This window comes from Cupressus sempervirens, chromosome 10 (genome assembly GCF_028749045.1).
Source record: "Cupressus sempervirens isolate cs-2001-9-10 chromosome 10, ASM2874904v1, whole genome shotgun sequence".
In the NCBI taxonomy this organism is placed as follows: Eukaryota; Viridiplantae; Streptophyta; class Pinopsida; order Cupressales; family Cupressaceae; genus Cupressus; species Cupressus sempervirens.
The window spans coordinates 604,674,035-604,694,331 of record NC_143127.1 but is presented as its reverse complement, the minus strand read 5'-3'; positions in this window follow the sequence as shown (position 1 = coordinate 604,694,331).

Here is a 20,297-nt window from a genome sequence, read left to right as displayed (position 1 = left end):
TTCCATATCTACGTAAAGTTTACACAATAGCTCCCAAATGGGAGACAAAAACAATGCTCATCGGACTCTCAAAAACAACACAAAAGAGCCTGGAAACACCACAAAACACTAATAAACTATAATAGAAGTATAATGACGACCCAATACATGTAATCAACTCTATTTTAATATTTAAATTTTTGAAATACAATAGCAAACCAAACTTATAAGAAATACTCAACCGAAAACACCAAACTCTTACAAGAAACACACCCGAAAACTCACAAATTTACATTATTCAGCACAAGGGAAAACTCTACATGAGCTCGCACATGGAATGGACTCAAATTCCCATCCCTAGCATCCCTAGAAAATTTCCAACTCCTATCCTTGGGTCTCCTTCTCCATAGGTTTGGCAGCCTCTGAAGAACAACAAAGCAAAGAACAAAAATCAAGACTAGAATGAACCCAAAATGCCTTCAAATCCTTTTACAGAGGGTATTACCCTAAATTATGACCAAGAGGGGCTAATAATACATATTTTAATAATAATTTCATTTATTAATCCATTTGTTTCTAAATATTAGCCCCTTTTGCCAAAACTTCACTTTTTGAGCTTGCCTGCCTTAGCAAAAGTTATTATTTTAATTATTTGAAAAGTGGACATGACAAGGGCCCACTACTTCATGCAAATAGCCTCTTATTAGCTCATTATTAGCTTTGATTAATCCCTATCCATGTGTCAAAATACCTCCTTCATGCTTGTAGTAATCATCACTTTGGTTGTATCCATCATGGGCTTTCCCAAAATGACCTCCTTGATTTGGTAATATTTTAGAGTCAATTCTTCAATGTCAGTATGAGGACGAGGAATGGAAATATATGCAAGTAGTTCCTAATCCTGGTTCTTCATTATGAAGGCCAGTATTCTTGCATCACCCTTAGGTGACTCAAGCATCTTCACTTCTTTAACCAATTCCTTTATTCCTTCTTCCATTGTCAGGTGTAGCTGCCTTTTCTAACAAAACATAACTTCCCTCTTTAGCCATGCTAGTGTAGTGCCCATGGTTGACATGTACTTGGCTAAAGAGGTTGGTTCTAGTGCAGGCTCCTCTCCCTTATCAGTTCTTTTTGGAGTCTTCTCATGTTAAGAAAGATCATGAGAAGGAATCTTTATGTTCTATCAGGATGAAGATCTAGCCTCTATATCTGGGGGAGTTTGATGATTTTCCTATATTTTTCCCTCCTCAAATACTTCATTGGCATGAAGATTTTTATATTAACCCTCCTCCATTCCTTGACTTTTAGGTTCTACTTCTATTGCTGGAGGAGGTGGAGCTACTGACCCTGTTGAGAGCAACCAAATCCTATGATGGTGGTGGTGGAATACCCAAAGGTCCTTGAGGTAGAGGAAGCAATTGATTCCAATCCTCTCCTAAAGGCATGCTAGTGAGAGTGTCTCTGATCTTCTCACCTACCATCTTAGTACCTACTAGCATAAAGTCAAAGTCAAAGAGGTTGAAGATATTAGGTTCCTTCACTCTTCATCTCTCCTATCCACTTTTATTGTCCATCCTCTAAAGTTGATACTTGGATAGGATCTTTTAGAGAAGATGGAGGTGTTTGTGTAGAGTTTCTTCTCCTTTCTTCCTCTACAGCTTTGGTCAAGCGGGTTCCTTACCCTTCTTCTTTGTCCCTAGCTTCTAGGATGGTCTCACGAACCTATTGGGACAAAGTCTTTTTCTTCTTCAATATTCTCCTCCATGTACCCACTATAGTTTTTTCAATCCTTTATTTTTTTGGAGGTAAGGGGGAGGCTTCTTCCTATATAGTCATTTATGATGGGACCCTCTACTCCTCTAATTGTTCCTCTACTAGTTGTTCTAGTTGTACTTTCTTTAAAGGCTCTTATGCAAGCTCTTGTGCTTGTTCAAGTTATTCCTATCATGGAGGTCCTTGATCTTGAGTTTCTTGTTTCTTTTCCCTAGGAGGTTCTTTCTTCCTCTTCTTTCCCTAATCATCTCCAAAGTAATCAACCTCTCACTCATGTCAATGAACCATTTCTAGCCTTATTGGGGACTGAGATGGGTAGTTGACATAGTGACATTTTCCTTTGATTTTCCTAGTTGTGGCTTGTAGGGGTGTGGCCTAAGGAACTAGATCCATTCTAAATGGTTTCTTGATCCAATCCTTTATCAATTCGACAACATGCCTAGCCTAACGATTTCTATCATCATTCTCATGTCTCCCTATTTCTACATTCATAATCGGCCTATGATAGATTTTATTTTTGTTGTATAAAGGATCCATCACTCCTTTGGCATCCTTTTCCATAATATTTGGATGAATCTTCGTCTTCAGTTAATTTTCTACTAAGGATAGACTCATCCTACAACAATCCCTTATTTAGACATCATAGTCATCTATTGCATTCATCCAATGATCCTCTAAAGCATCAACGTGCAAAAGTTGTTTCCCTACCAAATGTTGCACCATCCCAATGTTGTCAAAGAAAGGGCAAGGGGTGTTATATTCTTCCAAGGGATATTAATCCCACTTAGAATCGAACGCAGAAATATCCCACTTCTTCTTTACCTCGAAGGCACCAATTGTGATGGGCCAGACCCATGTCTTCTTACGTTGTTTTCTCACTCTGTCATATGCAAAAGTGAGTTGGTGCACAATCTACAAGAGTATGATCCTATCTAATGAGTATATTGGGAGCTTCTTGGGGCATTCAAGAGTACTAGCTAACTAGAGATATGTGAAGGTTTTGAATTGAATGTAGTATGCACCTATTTCTATGATCCTAACTGCTACCTCTACTAACATTCTCTTTGAATAGTCTCCTTCTGTAAACCTAATTATTACAAATATAAACTTGTCATTCACCACTCTATATTCCACATTTTATAGTGGGATCTTCTTCTTTACTAGTTGTGGGTATACCACATAGGGCCAAGCATTTGCATCCTGCATGCTTCCCCTTCTGTAAAGGCATGGGTAATCTGTGGTTCTTGCTACTAATAAGTACACTATATATGATGTCATATAGAAGTGTGGGTCTACTTTGATGGATACATGTTTCTCATCCAAGTTGTCACTTAGGATGGTAGCCCAATCAAATATTGACATCTTTTTCGTTCTTATGGTTTCAATAAAATGGACCATCCAAATCTAAAGGTGGCCTAATATTGGGAGGCCCATGACTCTTCTTAGAAGTACAATTGTATATCCAATATCATCCTTCATGTATCCCATTTTCATATCTACTTTACCCACTCTGTGGCCCACTGGTGTTCTATCAATTAAGAAAGAGGATTGCATTATTTCCTTTGCCTCTTTTCTGTTCTCCATATACCATCTCTCTAATCTATCATATGAGATTTGCAAGAAGTGATCCATCCTTGGGAGGTGAAATAATTTTTCTATGTTCTGAGGTCGAAGGTCAAGGACTATTTCTCCTATGAGACTCTTTACGACCTTTTCTTTGGTCACATAATGCTTCATGAGGGTCATTATCAGTTCTGAAGATTGAACTAATGTTGGGTGAGATGTTGCATTCATAAGCCATAACCAGATGAGTGTTGATACCATAGCAAATCTCTCCTTTTCTTTATTTTAGATTGTGAGGAATGTGTTCTAGTCTATGTACCCCAATTTTGTGTCTTTAATTTTTGTGTGTCCATCTTGGAATCGAGATTTCTTAGGGGCTCCTTGGTACTAGAATGTGATAGGTTTTGGAGTCATTTTCTCTGCCATGGAAGAGGATCAAGATGCCATATGATTTGTAAAAAATAGGCAAAATTAGTTCAAAGGTAAAAAATTGACCTAAAACAAACTCCAATTGACTCCCAAATAGGTTAAAAACATGCAAAATTTAGACAAAGCAATCCCCCCCCAAAAATGCCCTTTTATACACTTCAACACACCAAGCACACCCTTATAGGTGCATTGGTGCATTGACTTAGCCTTGGAATTGGCTAATTGTGCAATTATGCACCTGCACACCTTGATGAGGTGCGCACATGCTCATATGCATCAAAAAGGGGGAAAAGTCTAAGTTTTTTTTTCTTCCCCTTATGGGCATAGAGGTGTGCACATGTGTGCCTTCATTGGTCTTGACAGTTCTTAGATTTGTTATTTTTTTCTTTTTAGGTTGGTAGAGGTGCATACATGTGTACTTCATGAAGGTGCACATGTGTGCACCTAACAAGGCATGACCTTGTCTTTTATTGTGCAAGAGGGATCAAGTGGAGTTGTATAGTAAGGGAAGGTGCGGAGATGCATTCTTAGGAGGAGGCGAATGAGCAATGTGATATGAATGAAGGGGTCAATGCCTTATATAGGCTCTAGGCACCTACTACACATCCTCTGAAGGTGCGCACATATGCAAGTGCACATGTACAAATCCCTGGAGTGAGGTGCAGTGCGCACAAGTGCACTAAGTGCACATGTGCAAGTGTGCTAGTGCGCACTTAAAAGCACAATAGAGCCCCTAAACATGGTTTTCTCTTCCTCTCTAGTTGCCTGACTCTTTCTAGTCAGAGATTGGTTCTTGACCCAGACTTGGGGAAGAGCTCAAAATGACAAGGACTCGAGACTAGGAACTTGGTAGAGAAGTTTCAACTAGGAGGTCCCCATTTCTAGGAGAAATGGGATGTGCATTGTGAAACCATAACACCACTAGAGAAATAATGGTTGGATTAATCTTGCAGAGATTTTCAACAATTTTAATAGTATTCAAATCTCTCTCAACTCCTTTAATTTGAATCTTGTCATGAGGATTCTATGGTTTGGGGGTTAGAATCTAGTGGAAATTTCAAGGTGTATTCTATGTTTAGATCTTACATAAAGTAAAATCCCCCCACCTCCCCATGGGCTAAAGCTTGGATGAAGGGACTTATTCCTAAAATTAATATATTCTTATGGAATTCTCTTCAAAGTAAATTCTAATCGTGGATCATCTCCAAAAAAGGGGTATTTATATAGTGAATAGATGCAGTTTATGTAAGATGAAAATTGAAGATATTAACCACTTTTTCATCAACTATATTTTCAGCTAGAATGTTTGGGGAACTCTCCTCTAGGGATAGAATATATTGTGGGTTCAATGTAGTAATCTTGTAGAATGTTTCTAAAATTAGAAATGTCCTATCAAAAACCCTGATATTTATTTCCTATGGAGTATTTCTCTTCCTCACCTATGCTAGGGTATCTAGAAAGAAAGGAACAATATAATTTTTTGAAATAAAGAAACTCCTAAGTGGGTGGTGGGCCAAAATATTCTTAGGGCTATTAAAGAAAAAATTATATCCCCAAATAAAAATATTGATTATGTGAAAATATGTGACCCTCTAAAAATAACAGGAAATAAAATGAAACATAATGAGAGTAGAGAGGGTGTTATATGGAATTCCCCTCTTATGGGATGGTTGAAAGCTAACTTTGATGGATCTGCTAAAGAGAATCCTAGAAGAGTTGTGTGTGGTGGAGTCCTGAGGGACCATAATAGAAGAGTGGTAGATGTAGTGGTGATCCTTATTGGTCACTTGACAAGCAATAAAGTGGAGGCTATTGTTCCTTTTTATACTGTTAGAATGGTAGTGCAAACTAGTTATCAAAAATTATGGATGGAAGGGGATTCCTTAAATATTATCAATATGTTGAATAATAAGAATATGATAATGTGGAATATTGAAGGGAGTATCCTAGAAATTAAAAATCTGATTGATAAAATTGATAATGTAATTATATCTCATAATTATCGAGAGGGCAATAAAGTGGTTGACTAGATTGCCAATAAAGAAATGAATGTGAATAGAAAGTTGATGTGGAATGACAACCTTAGAAAGGAAGGGGAGTTAAAGGCGATCATTAATCATGACATGACTAATGCATTTGAAAGAAAGATTATTTGATATTTTTAGGATTAATATGGAAAGTGGTGAAATTAATAAATGGTATTATCATTTCTCAAGGGAGTAGCTTTTCATAATTACCAATAGGACAAGGCATGTCTTCTGGGTGAAATGCTTGTTTGAGTTAAAAGATAACTCATCTTTTGTGATTGTTACCATTTTTTGTAGACTTTGATGAGATGGGTGCATCATGGGTGGTGAGTCAAGGAAGGAGCCTTCTAGCTCCGAAGAATGGAAAGCTAAATGCTCGGTGTGGGAAATTATTCAAAAGGGTAAGGTGACTACGTATATTGATAAATTGCATTGCTTTAAACCACATATTACTAATTACTTCTTCAAGAATTGGTCTAGGGAGAGTATAACTCTTCTTGGTGTTATAGTGGTCCTGATGGAGGAGTTCATTGTAAATATTATTGGTCTTCCTATGGAGGGTCTAAAATTCAAAAAGGAAACCAGTATATCAAATGCATCTTTCAAGAAGTTTCCCAAAAATTAAGAGAAAAAGAAGCTTATGAAGGATGGGGATTTTTGTGAGCTTGATTTAGATGGAAGGTCGAAAGGGTTCATAAATTCCATTTTGTTTTCTTAAACCATTTTTGGTACAAGGGTAGGTTATCCTTTCCCTTTTATTTGAAGTTCTCACTGTTGAATAGCCTCCAGGCCCATAGAAAGAAATAGACTAGGCATGTTCTTCGTGGAGGTCTTATTTTGTTAATTGAAGCTTATTGTAGAAAGAACGTAGTGAAAATTTCACCTATTGTGGATAAGAAGAGGAAATCTTTTGAGAAAGAGTCACTTGATAAAATAAGTGCCAAAATTTTTTAAGCCATAATATGAAAACCGAGGAGGGTTGCAGTGAAATTAAGGGTAATAAGAAGAATATTATGGATAATAACACTCAAGAGGTCAATGAGGAAGTAATGGATTCTAAGAGAAACAAAGAAGATGAGGGTGAAATAGGAAATAGTGATCTCAGTTCCTACTTAAATGGGTATTATAGCAATCACGGAGTTTCTTTAGTTAAAGATGATGGGGAAAGTATTAATGCTAGGAAAATGGTGACTAAGTTGCATTCTAAACCCTTAGGCCAGAATGAGGATAAAGAAATCATGATTCAAAGTGAAGGGCCAACCCAGATTGATAATGAGGTAGAGCTCCTAGAAAATAGAGGAAAAATAAAGAATGTTAAGAAAAATGCCCTTGTGATTAATGATCAAAATATGAATAAGGAGAACAAGAAGGATAATACTACTCAAAAGGGTTTAAACAAAGACAATCAGTTAAAGCTAGATGATACCCAGGATGTGAATATTAACCCAGAGAAAATGTGTAAAGATGAGGCCAATGAAGATGACAATAATATGGTGAATCTTTCTTTCCTCCACAAGGATAAATTGAAAGTTGATGTTTATCTCTTGGTTAATTCTTGGCTCTATAATAAGATCAGTATTCTCAAGAAAAATATGGGAGAGCCCTAGAATGACCTTGATGAAGAAAGAGCTAAAAGAATTCAAATGGAGAACCAGGTGGGTAATATCCCCAAGAAGTTAAAGGCCTATAAAATGAATCTATGCCAACTAGTTAATGATAGTGGTCAAAGGATGGATATGATAACCTCAAGTTTGTGTGTAGCTACTGCAAGCATTGGTAAAAGAAGCAACGAGGAAATCATCTCCCCTGTTGTAGTTAAGATGTCTCATGGCCCTAGTAAGAGAACTAGGAAAAGTACTAAGAAATTTTTTGTTGTTGCTTTGGGTTAGGCTATGGAGGACATCCTTCAAGGAATTGTGGTGGTTGGTAATGAATTAGCTAAGGTGATCAAAGAGCATAGTCTTAATTGTGGGCTCTAGTTGTTGGTTGTGTTGCTGGTCCTAGTTTTTGTGTCTCTATTTCTTTTTCCATCTTTTTTTCTTCTGATATTCTGCTAGGTTCTAGGTCCTTGTAAAACTTAGTTTTAAACATTGATCATTTTTTTGTAGGTTCTAGGTCTTTGTAAAACTTTCTATTTTGTTGTGATTTTGAACTTTAGGTTCCAGGTCCTTGTAAAATGAGGGGTACTTTTTTGATTTACCCTTTTTGCTAGTTGTAAGGATTTTGGGTCCCCTCAAAACCTATTTTTACCTTAATCCAAAAAAACTAAAAAATGCTTTAAAAACTCATAGGGTTGCCAATGCATGGGTTGCGAAGGATCTTGTACACTTCCTCTAGGGTGATCATGGCCTCTCCTATCAAAAAGTGAAATGTGTTATGCTCACTATGGAGTCACTCTGGTAGGTTTGTCAATAGGCCATGGTTTTCCCATATATGGGCATCCATAATTATCCTTCAAACACCATTATCTCAAGAATGGTTATCTCTATGGTATCTATCTGGGGTATGAATCACAACCCTACCACCTTAGGTACCTTTATGGAAAGCATTGGAAATACCTCTTTCATCATAAAACTATATAAACACATCATTTTTTGTTAGATGAGAATTAAAATGAAACAAAACATCATAACTTAGCTCTAGGAAAAATCAACTAAGTCCTCAAATCAACAACCAATGAGATTGCTAAGTGAAAATCAATAGGTGGTTGAACAAGTATCGTACAATACTTTTCCCTATGCCAATATGATACTTTGTACTGGTATGACACTTCATCTAGTATCGTATAACTGATGGTTATGTTTGATATGATAATGCACACAATCATGATATGATACATTTTAGACAACATAACTATTGTACAAGACTTTCCAAAATAGTGGTACGATGCTTCAAAAGTATCATATGAGTTTTTTCCCTAGCCTACCTAAAGAACATGAAAAGATATGCTAAAAATGCTAAAAAATAGTAAAAAATGTCTTTGATGATAGTTACTTACCGATGGACCATACTATGTAGGTCAGTTGTGCAGTTGGTTGCACTTGAATCTTTTCCTCTTAATTGGAATCCTCCTCTGGGCCTCTCTCTCTCTTGCTCTCTATGCTCTAGACTCAAAAACTCAAATAAGACAAATGATTTGAAAATGACCTCTTGGGCACCTTCTATAACCTTTTGACCTATTTTTTGAACTCCTTTGATTTGCACAAAAATTTCACCCTTATCTAATTTTGACATCCTAGATCCATTTTTAGGATAAAAATCAAAATACAAGTTCTTCTTAATTGTCAAAATCACAGTTTAAAATTCTTCCTTATTCTAAGTAGTTGACTAACCTTTTTGAGGCTTAATCCTTTGATATTTTTGAGGAATTCATCATTTATTCTACTTTCTTCATTATGCTTCTTATTCATTCCATTTCATTTCATTTTACATTTCTTTCTATTCTATTTCATTTCATTTTACCTTTCTTTTTGTTTTGACCTAATACTGATGCTTTACCTTTCTAGTCAAAGCTAGTCAAACTGGGGCATATCTTCCTTTCTTAGTAGTCATTCCTTGGTCCTAATCTCTCATCTATAATCATGAACTTTAATTTATCTCAATTTGATCATATTTGTCTTATTTCTGCATCTCCTCTACCTTATTTTAATTTCAATCCCGAGGGGGTAGGAACGCACTATCAATGCTTTGCTTTGCTGCATATTGATTCTACTATGGCTATCTATTCTCTTAGGAGCATATGCTTTACCTTTTCCATTTTCTCTTGATTTGTCTAACTCTCTAGAGCTCATACCTGACCATTCCATTTTCTCTAGGTTTATTTATCTCTAGTGTTCAATTTGGTTGCTAACTGACTGTGCATTTAGGATCATTTATCATTGTGTGTGTTGTTCTTTAGAGTCACATCTCTCTATCAATTTCTATCTTTGTATATTCATTCTTTAAATTTATGTGTTCCTAGATTGATCATGCATTATTCAAAAAGGGTTAAATTTAATCACCCAAAAATGGTCATCTAGACTATGACCTCCCTTTCTAGCATTTTTTCTTAATTTATATATCACTTGTCTTGATCAAATCATCCATTTATTATTTATTCGATTATAACCAATGGTGTGACCACCTTATCTTAAGTCATTTATTTAATTGAAATAACTTTCTCCCTTTTAAATAAATAAATTCCTAAAGATCCCACTTATCCTAAGTGTGCACATAAATCATTATTCCTTTTTTTAAAGTATTTTTATTTCACACGAGGGGCACACTTTTCTATATAAGAGGAATATTTATTTTCAAAATAGATTTAATTCTCATCCACACATATTTTTTCTCTTAAATTTAACCCTTTATCTTTCTTAGGTGATATTATTGTGCACATGGATGACTCAAGGCTCATTCTCCACCCTTGATTAATATCCACCGTCTATTTCTCGTTAAAAGGAGCCTCCCTCCTCACTCTCTCATCTCTTGTTCACTTATGATAATTTTGTGTTGAAGGTTTTCTTGGTGATTTTGGATCACTTGGAGCACTCGTCTTGCATTCACTTTGCACTGACTTTGCATTCACTTAGTTTACTTGCATTGTAGCTTTATGGAATTCTTATCTTAGTTTTCTTTATGCTCTAGCTTAGATCACATAGCTTAACTAGAAGGATTTGTAATACCTTAATTCTTATTATCTTAGCTTTCATTTTCATTTCATCTCATCTTTGATTCTTGGATACTAGCGTACTTTATTGTATCTTTGAACCTCTTGTTATATGGTGCACCTTGCAAGGGTTGCATACTAAGTTTATTTAGAAGTCATACTTGCATAGCTCTTTGAAATAATAGATGGAGAGCTCTAAGTATCCATTAAAGATTCCTAATCCATTGGATCCCTTGGATAGAGTTTCTTAGAGAAGTGTACTACTTTTGGTATACATGTACTTATGTATTTTGATGAGATGGATCACTTACCATATAGAAAATCTTCTTTTCATTCCTACTTTGAATGCATCCATCCATGTTTGATTAATAATTTCTTGAGGGTTTTGTGTTTCATGCCATTTGTATCTTTGAGTTTAGTTGTTTTCCTTTGTGTTCATCTTGATTTGAATAGTGTCTTCACATGACACTCATATATATTATAGTCTTCTCTACTTAGTAAGGTTATGTTGCAATGGAGGTACTTCATATCATAAATTACTTTTCTAAAGAGCTTTTTATCTTCATGCTTCAGTGGTGTTCTTCCTGATCATCCTTTATTCCTATCTTCTAGGACAATCACTATTTTGGAGGCTTTTGTAGTCCTTCACTAGTTCTTTCAGCATTCTTTTCATCTCTTCTAGGAGTAGGGTTTTTCCCATTTAGTTTTCTCTAATTCTCCTCTTTACAAAGATTTCATTTTTCTTGGGTACTTGATCATGCCTTTATTGATGGGAGCCATATTTTCTTTCAGTAGTAGTTTCTAGGTTTTTAGCTACTCCCTAAGTTTATCTTAAGGGGGAGTGTTAGAGTAATAAGGTATTGTCTTATTATCTCTAGCTTACTTAAGTTAAAATTTAGGCAAATAATAATTAATTCTTTTATTATCATACAACCTATGATATTTTCCTTTAGGGTTTTTACCTTTTAGGGTTTACCTTTCTTCTTTTATAAGGATGATAATTATAAATCTGTGCATTCTCTCTTATGCATTTTATTCTTTGAGAGTAATTTTCATGATCTCCATTTATGTCTTGTGAAAAGCTTTTGCATGCTGATGTTCATGGTCTGAAAGGATTTGTATATCTAAAATTCAATGCATACCTTACTTTAGTGGCTCTATCTCTTCTTTTTTCAACAATCTGGCTCTATTCTAGTGTTGTTTTCTAGTGAGGGAAATATCTTTTTGGAAAGGGGGGGGGGGGGGTGTTTGGATTTTTTTTTGCCTCAATAGCCATTTGACTATCAAATTTGGGCTCATCACTTGTTGACATCAGTGTGTACATCATCACATTGGTTTTCCCTTTTGGCTTAGTTTGGACCTTTTAGTGGTTTTTTGCTCATATCTTAGGCACACAGAGTCTATTTTCCACAAATGAGATATCACCAAAAAGATGATTTTGAGCCCATCATATTGGCATAAGTATTTTCTTTTTTTGATTCTTTTTAATAGCTTTTTATTTTATCAAAGTTAGGGATTCATTTTTGCACTCTAGGAGACATATCTTGAGTATCCAAACTCTAGTTTGTGATTTCTTTATATCATTAGTAATGTCTTTCAGTGCTCTTTCTAGTAATGCTAGTTTTTTTCCTAGATTCTTCTCCAGGTATATCCTATTAGTTTTTTTTTTTTTTTTTTTTTTTTTTTTTGTATTCTGGTGGATATCTTGGTTGTTTCAAGTCTAGGGATCATTTTTGTTGCTTTAGATGACTTGTCATGGGTTGTACTTTATTTTGTACCAATCTTATGTCTCTTTTGATCTTTTCAAATATCTATTGTATGCATTTTTCAAATTCACTAAGATAAAGTTTCATAATCCATCCATATTTTTGTTTCAGTTATTTTTGCCTTGTTTTTCCTTTTCATTCAAGTGGTTTCATCTAAGGGCACTCATACAAATTATTGTTTCTTGGGATTCACCATATCTTGTGCCTTATTATACATGCACTACTCTGATTAAGTGCCATGGGGGTTGATTTTTTTATTATGTTTTCCATCTTCCTTTATTAGTGAGTATTCCTTTTATTACATTAGCCTCATGATGTGAATGAAATTGATCACCTTAATACACACACATGTATTTATTTGTGCATCTTTATCATGGTTCCTTGACATGTAGTTATTTTAGCCCACTTTTCTAATTTCATGCCATACCACCCTTTTCCACATTAGAGAGAGTTCTCTTGTTAGTTCTTATGCTGCCTTGGTTCAATGGAGTGAGCGATGTATTTAGTATTTATTCCTATGTACTAGGTGATGCAATGGTTGGGTACCTATGCATTTCAATAAGATGGATTGTTTACCATATAGACACTATCTTTTTTCATTCTCACTTTGGATGTTGCCTTCCATGTTCAATTGATCATCTCTTTTGGCTTTTGTGTTTCATGGCATTTGTATCTTTGATTTTAGTTGTTATTCTTTGTGTGCCTCATAATTCAAGTATTGTCTTCTGATGACACTCATGTAGAATATAGTCTTCTCTACCTAACCAAGTTCTATTACAGTGGAGGTTCATCATATCATGAGTTACTTTTTGATAGATTTTTGTAGTTTCTTCATCCTTTAGTGGTGTTCTTCATGATCATCTGTTGTTCCTATCTTTTAAGACATTCTCTAATTTGGAGGCTTCTATAGTCCTTCATTAGTTCTTTCAGCATTCTTTTTGTCTCTTCTTGGAGTAAGGTTTTTCCCATGTGGTTTTCTTTATCTCTCCTCTTTATAAAGATTTCATTGTGTTTGGGTACCTAATTTGACCTTTCTTATTGGGACCCAAATTCACTTTTAGTAGTAGTTTCTAGGTTCTTAGCTACTTTCTAAGTTTATCTTAATGGGGGGTGTTGGATTAATAATGTATTATCTTATTAGTCCTTGCCTTATATATAAGGAAAGGAACTAATGTTCCTGTTTGCCTTCCTCATATTTATTTTTTTGCTAGAAAAACAAATGTGTATTCGATATTTTCAAAGGTTTTATTTTTAAAATAATTATAGCATACAAATTCTAATTTCCTGATTAGTTAGAGGCAATTTTTCTGGGCATAATTTTTTTTGTTCTAAAACGAAAAATAAAGGAAAAATAGGAGATAAGGATGAATTTATTAGCTATCAGATGTATTTAATATTTTTTTAAAGAAACATGTCAGGGTTGTTGCTACCAATCTTCTACGTCTCTTAATCTTTTCCAATTGCCAATTTCCTCCCATCATGTTTTGAACCATAGTATTTGTAAGATTTAAATTCTATTACGAATGGTTTATAAGAACATTACATTTTAATTATATTATTAAAAAAATAGTTTTTTATATTAGTTTTTAAAATTATTATTGTTCTAATTAAAGTTAATGATAATAAATTAGGAATTTTTTTTTTAATTTTTTAATTTTTCAAAGTTTATATTATAAAAAGTTATTTATAAATTGATGTGAGTTTTTAAATATTTGAATTTAATGAAAAATATAATATATTATAATTTTTAAGATCTGATTTCAATTTTAAAAATATTAAAAATTGATTATTCTAAAAAATGCCTTACTAAATATATGAATATATTTGTTTGTCATCATTATATTATTTGTTTACAATTGAATATATTTCTAAAAATTAGTTAATTTACATATTAAATATAAACCATCAAATAATAAAAACTCACCAAACAATTATATAATAACTACTTCATCATACTTTATTTTATTTAACAAGTTAAATCATATTTTAAGTGAAACAAATTCTTATATTTATGTCTTCAACTTAGTGTTATCCATTTTTTCACCTTCTAACCCTTGCACAAGGTAGGGACTCAAGCTCTCTCGAAGCTCTTCTTATCTCTAGCTTACTTAAGATAAACATAAGGTATATAATAATTAATTCTTTTATTAATTATTGTCATGCAACCTAGGTTATTCCCCTTTAGGGTTTTTATGTTTTATGTTTTACCTTTCTCCTTTTATAAGGATGGTAATTGTGATACATTAATTCTCTCTTACACATTTTACTCTTTGAGATCAATTTCTATGATCTCCATTATTGTCTTGTGACAAGCTTTTGCATGCATGTATGCATGGGCTAAAAGGATTTGTATTTGTCAAATCTAACAAAAAGCTTCTGATAGGGCTATTAAAGTCTTCCTTAAAAAGATGTCGAACGAGATAAATGTGTTAGCTCTATTGCTTTATATGATGTGGATCATATTAAGCTCATTTGGACGAAAGTTCTCATTTCCCTAGTGTGGTAGATTATTGTTGATGGTTCTTATACGAGGGTCCACAAATATCATTTTGTTATTTTGAGATATTTTAGGCACAAGATGTATGTTTCTTTTCTACATTATCTTTTGTATTCTCTTAATCACAACATTAGGGATCATAAGAAGAAGGCCCATAAGTTGGTTCTTCATGAAGGTCTCATTTTTCTTATCTATGAGTATGTATGATAAAGTTCCTAATGCAGTCCACAAGATTTTGGTTATCAAGGTAGATATAAGGAAAAGAGGATTGAGGAGTTGGGTAGTGATAAGTCTCTGGTTGCCCTTAAAAATCCCAAAGATGAAAATGTATGATGGGAAGTAAGATACATATAGCAAAGAAGATGATAATAAAATAGAGGAAATGCTTCTTAATACCTCTTTAGAGAACATTGTTAATAATAAGGATGATGATGGTGGGGGTGGTGGTGGGTGGGGATGGATATTGAAGATGAAAAAAATTATGAGGAGAATAGAATTTTGAAGATAAAAGGGATATGAGCACTCTTGCTAATGACAGTATTGTTATTTTATGGGAGGTGAAGTCCCCAAGCTCCATGAGTCAGATGTTGATGTCATGCAAGCGATTGTCAAGGAGTAAAAGAATAAGTCCTCTATAATTGGGAAAGATAAAACCTGTCATTATGTTGATTCTAAGAAGAAGAGGAAGAAGAAGAAGAAGAATAGCACTAAGGAGGAGAAGGTTCCTATCTTGGTGGACTATGCCATCTTGGTGGATTGTGACATGCTTATTTCTCCAGAATAGTATGGGGAGTATGCCAAAATCTTGAAAGGTGAGAAAGCCCCTATGTAGGATATTGACCCTAATAAGGCTAATTTGTAGTTTATTCCAGAGGAATAGGATAAGTGTGAACCTACCTTGGGGGTTCTTTAGATGAAAAGACGCTATATCCTTTTTTTCCTTCTACCTGGATAGATAGAATTTTTATGAGATCAAGAGCCTGAACTTAGAGTACAGGGTCCATTCAGCTAAATTCAAGAATCTCAAGTTTGGTCTTCAAAGGATTGATTCCATAACTAAGAATGAGTTTATTAACTAGAAAGGGGAGAACACGGAGGGATTGTTTACTAGGGTGGATATAATGGAATATACTTTGAAGAAGATCCTCCAACATAGTCATAAGCCTCAATAATTTGGTGGGAAGTGTGAAGACTCATATTGTGACAAAATAGTTGTGAATTTGGAAGTTGTTCTTAGTGATGCCACTCGTCAAAGCTCTAGCATTGGGAAAATGACTAGAGCTAGTATGAAAAAGAAAGCATATATTTTTCCTAAGGATATTTTGGACCTTAGGGCTAAAGACATAGATGTTTCAAGAGGTAGCGATGGGTGCCCTTAAGAGCCTGGCCTATTTTTGGTTTCCTAGTTTCTTCTTGTTGTTTATGGTTGTTGGTTATTTTGTCTTTGTTGGTTTTTCCTTTCTTTTGGGTTTTGGGTGTTTGTTGGTTTTTTGAAAGTGTTTTGTTTTGGGGTCCTCTTTGAATATCTTTATATATTGGAGTTGTAAATGTTTTTGGTTCCCTTCAAAACTTTTTTTTCCTTTAATAAAAATAATAGGGGATCCAAAAAAAAAGGGAAAATACAAATCCAAAAAAACTAGGGGATCCAAAAAATTGGATAAAGCAAAAAGGGTCACTTTAAAATCAAAATAAAGTTCCTTTTCTATGTAGTTATTTATCCTACAATGGTTGTGTTTTATTCTCTTGGGTGGTAAGTGCCTATATAAGCAAGGCATATAAGAATTTTTAATCATCTTATCCTCAATTTTTTTTAAGGATCTCATCCTCAAGTATGTGGGATTTGTTGCAAGCATATTCAAACATTGTCAACCTATGAATTTTGGAGTGTTTTTATTCTCTATTTGTTTCTATGTTGTAATGTGTTTGTATACAAGTTTGTAAGGGTGGTGTTACCCTTCATCAAGTGGTATCAAAGAAGAAGTTTCTAAATGTGTAAATAGACTACCAAGCATGAGGGAGTTTGCATTGGGAATATGGTTGTGGGTCTAAGGTAGAAGTAAGGAAATGTATCTATGAAGAAACAATGGTAGAAGAATTATGCATGTGATATGAGAGGTTTTTAAAGCCCACTAGAGATGAGTAAAAAGAATTGAATGAGAAATTGTACAAAGGAGATGATATTAGGGCAAGAGATGAAAGTGAGGATGAATCTGAAGAAGAATCTCTTGAATAAGATCAAGAAGAATCTAGATATCCTTATGAGGATAAGTTTTTGTTTTTGTTTCTAAGATTGGTAAGAGACAAAAAGTTGAAGTTTCCTCCTCTTCTAAAAGATTTGGTTGATTAGATCAATGAAATTGAATATTGTTTTGAGTATGAATAATTAGAAGATCGTAAGAGGATTAGGTTTGCAAAGAATGAGCTGAAAAGTTGTGCTAATATTTGGTGGTAATCAGTTCATTGATGAGAAAAAGAAGATGGAAGAAGAAGATAACAAGATGGGATTGGCTGGTGGACAAATCCAATAGACAATTCATTCCTCTTGTCTATGAGCTTTATTTGTTGAAGAAACTACAAGGGATAAAGCAAATGGGAAAATTTGTGCAAGAATATATAGAAGATTCTATTGGATCATTATCAAAAGATGTCATTATGAAGCCAACAAGGAGAAGGTTTATCATAATACTTGGGTGGAAGTCCAATATTAAGGAAGAATTGATAATGGTAAGAATTGAATATGCATATCAATTTGTTTTCTAGGTAGAAGAAAGCTAAGCATGAAATTTTTAGAACAAGCACAATGGAAGAGATCATAGTGGAAGGACTGGTAAATAGTCTTATGGAGGCCAAAATGAAGACTTGAAGAGGAATTATGGCTCCAGCAATAGTGATGATCAAAGGGAAATAATTTATATCATACTTATGATCAAAATAATGGAGATCAAAGAGGAAGAGGAATAGAACAAAGACTGAGAAGAAGATGCTTCTATAGAACATCTTTCCAATATGGAGAAGGTTAGTTATCCTTTGATTGTCCTCAACATCAAGGGATGAATAACAAAAAACCCAAGAGTAATGAAAGTGTCTCATGTAGATGAAGATGTTTAGTCTTCACATTTTGAAAATATTAAAATAGGAGAGGCTCTTGTCACAGGGAGACTCTTGTTGAACAAAAAGGTGGATCTACTTCAAAGGAAGACTTTATTTTGTACTAGATGCCAATACAAAGGAAATGTTTGTAATGTAATCATTGATGGTGGAAACTGATAATATTGTGTTAGAATAAATGATCTATTAGTTGGAGTTAAAGAGGAGGGGATAGTCACATCCATGTTGGATTGAGTAGTAGCAATTATGAAGGATTTTGGTTAATGGTAGTGTTTCATATTTACTTTAAAATTGGGACTACTATGACGAGTTACTTTATGGCATCATGCATAGGGATGTTTGTCATAATTTGTTAGAGAGACCATGGAAATTTGATCGTTATGCAATATATGATGGTTATGAAAACAATTATTTATTGAACAATGATATATAAAGTTTGCCACAAGTTGAAGCCCTAAAAGGAGGAAGAAGAAAATGTATGCACTAATACATGAATTTGTTTGGTAGATACTATAAGAGAGTTAGTGAAAGAATATGAGGGTGAAGCAAATGATCTATTTGTGCATGTTTCAACAATATAGATTGCATTGTAAGAAAAAAGTTCAAAAGCACCACCAAAAAAGGATAACAAAATGTAACTCTTCTAATGAGAAGGCTATTATTGGGATGGAAATGTATATTACAATATATAATCCTTTGGAAGATAAGAGTGTACTTGGAAGTGAAGAAGAAGCCAAACAAGAGAACACAAGGATGGAAGAGGAGATAAGGAAGATAGATAGTTTAGTACAAATTGAAAATGGTAAATCCCATGATGTTCATGCCAACAATATTTTAAATCTAGAGAAGACTGAGTTTGTAGCAAAAACATGTCTTTATGAAGACAATGGAGATACAAAACATTGTTTTCTAGTTAAGGATGATAAAGGAAAAGATGTTGCAATTGTAAGAAGGAAATTCATATCATTCATGTTGAAGAAGATAATACCCATGACTACCTATATTCAAATTAAGGAAAATCAAGAAGGAAGAGATATATAGGTGTACACTAAGGTAAAGAAGGGTGTGGAAGAAAACAAGAAAGAATGGTAGATTTGACATCAATATATGGTTTCAAATATTTCATGAGCTTCCCTCTTGAAACATTTCTTATTTTTGGGGTGTAAAACCAATATTGCATCAAGCCCCAAAAAAAGAGGGTAGAGAAGAAATTTCCCAAAAAGAAAAACTAGAGGATCTAAAAAATTTGGGGAAATGGCATTCCCCAAAAAGGGAATCCTAAAAAAAGGGAAAAGGCAAGAAGGGCAATTTTGAAAATAGAAATAAAATAAAGAGGGTTCTTTAGCTAGGTAGTGATTTATCCCCCATTTTGTGCTTTAGTATCTTAGGCATTAAGTGCCTATATAAATAAGGCATATGAACATTTGTAATTGTCTCATCCTCAAGAAGTTGTAAGGATCTCAACCATAAGAAGCTATATGGATCTTCTTCTTAAGCATTTGGGAGAATTAAAATAATGTTAAAAAATTATCAATTTATGCTTTGTGAAGCATTTTTATTCTTTCTATCTCTATGTTGTTGTGTGTTTGTGTATTTGTAAGGGCTACGAAACCTTTCATTGGAACTTTCCTTTCAGAACAAGTTGGAGATATTAAATAAAGAGTGGGTGATCAGCAAAAGCCTCAAGATTCTAGGCAATCCATAATTGGTCCTTTTATTTCAATTGTCCTAGTTTGGTCTCATCTATGTTCCCTTTTTATGCTAGTTTTCCCTTCAAGTTGGGTTTCTTTTCTATTTTCATATTTCTTGCTTCTTGTGAGATTTATCTCTATTGCCTATATGATTTTTAAGGGAAATGGGTTTGAAGCCCTTTCTACTTTATTTAATCAAAATAAATGACACCACAAAAGTGGCAAATTTAATTTTTAGGAAAATAAAAAAGACTACATGGATTGACACATTGTATTGTATATGATGAAGATACCAAATTTGTAAACACATTTAGAGCACATTGTAGAGGAAGTTGAGTACTTTGTCACAAATAGTTTCAATTTATAATTCCTACTAGATGGGAAAAATAGAGTGGTTAACATGATTTTAGAAGCCTATTGTGATGCCTTCTAGGAGAAAAACCTAGACTATAGGACATACTCTTGGCACAAGAAATGTTTGTTGATAATAATTAAATAATTGAAACATTAGAAAGAAAAAAATATTGATAATGTTTAAACATGAAGTCTATGAGGCATGATAGAATTGCACAATATCTAAGCAGCAATGGATATGAGCACGAAAGGAAAAGATTTGGCATAGTAAATGTACACTTTACAAAAAAGTGCACATACAATAGGAAAACAATAATGTGCAATATAAATAATGCATAAAATTTAAAGAGAGTCAAATTTCAAGTTGGTAATTTCAACATATTGTAGAAGGGAAGATTCTCAAAAGGAAGATATAATGAGTTAAAATTAAAGTAATATATACAAAATCTTGCTAAAACTTGT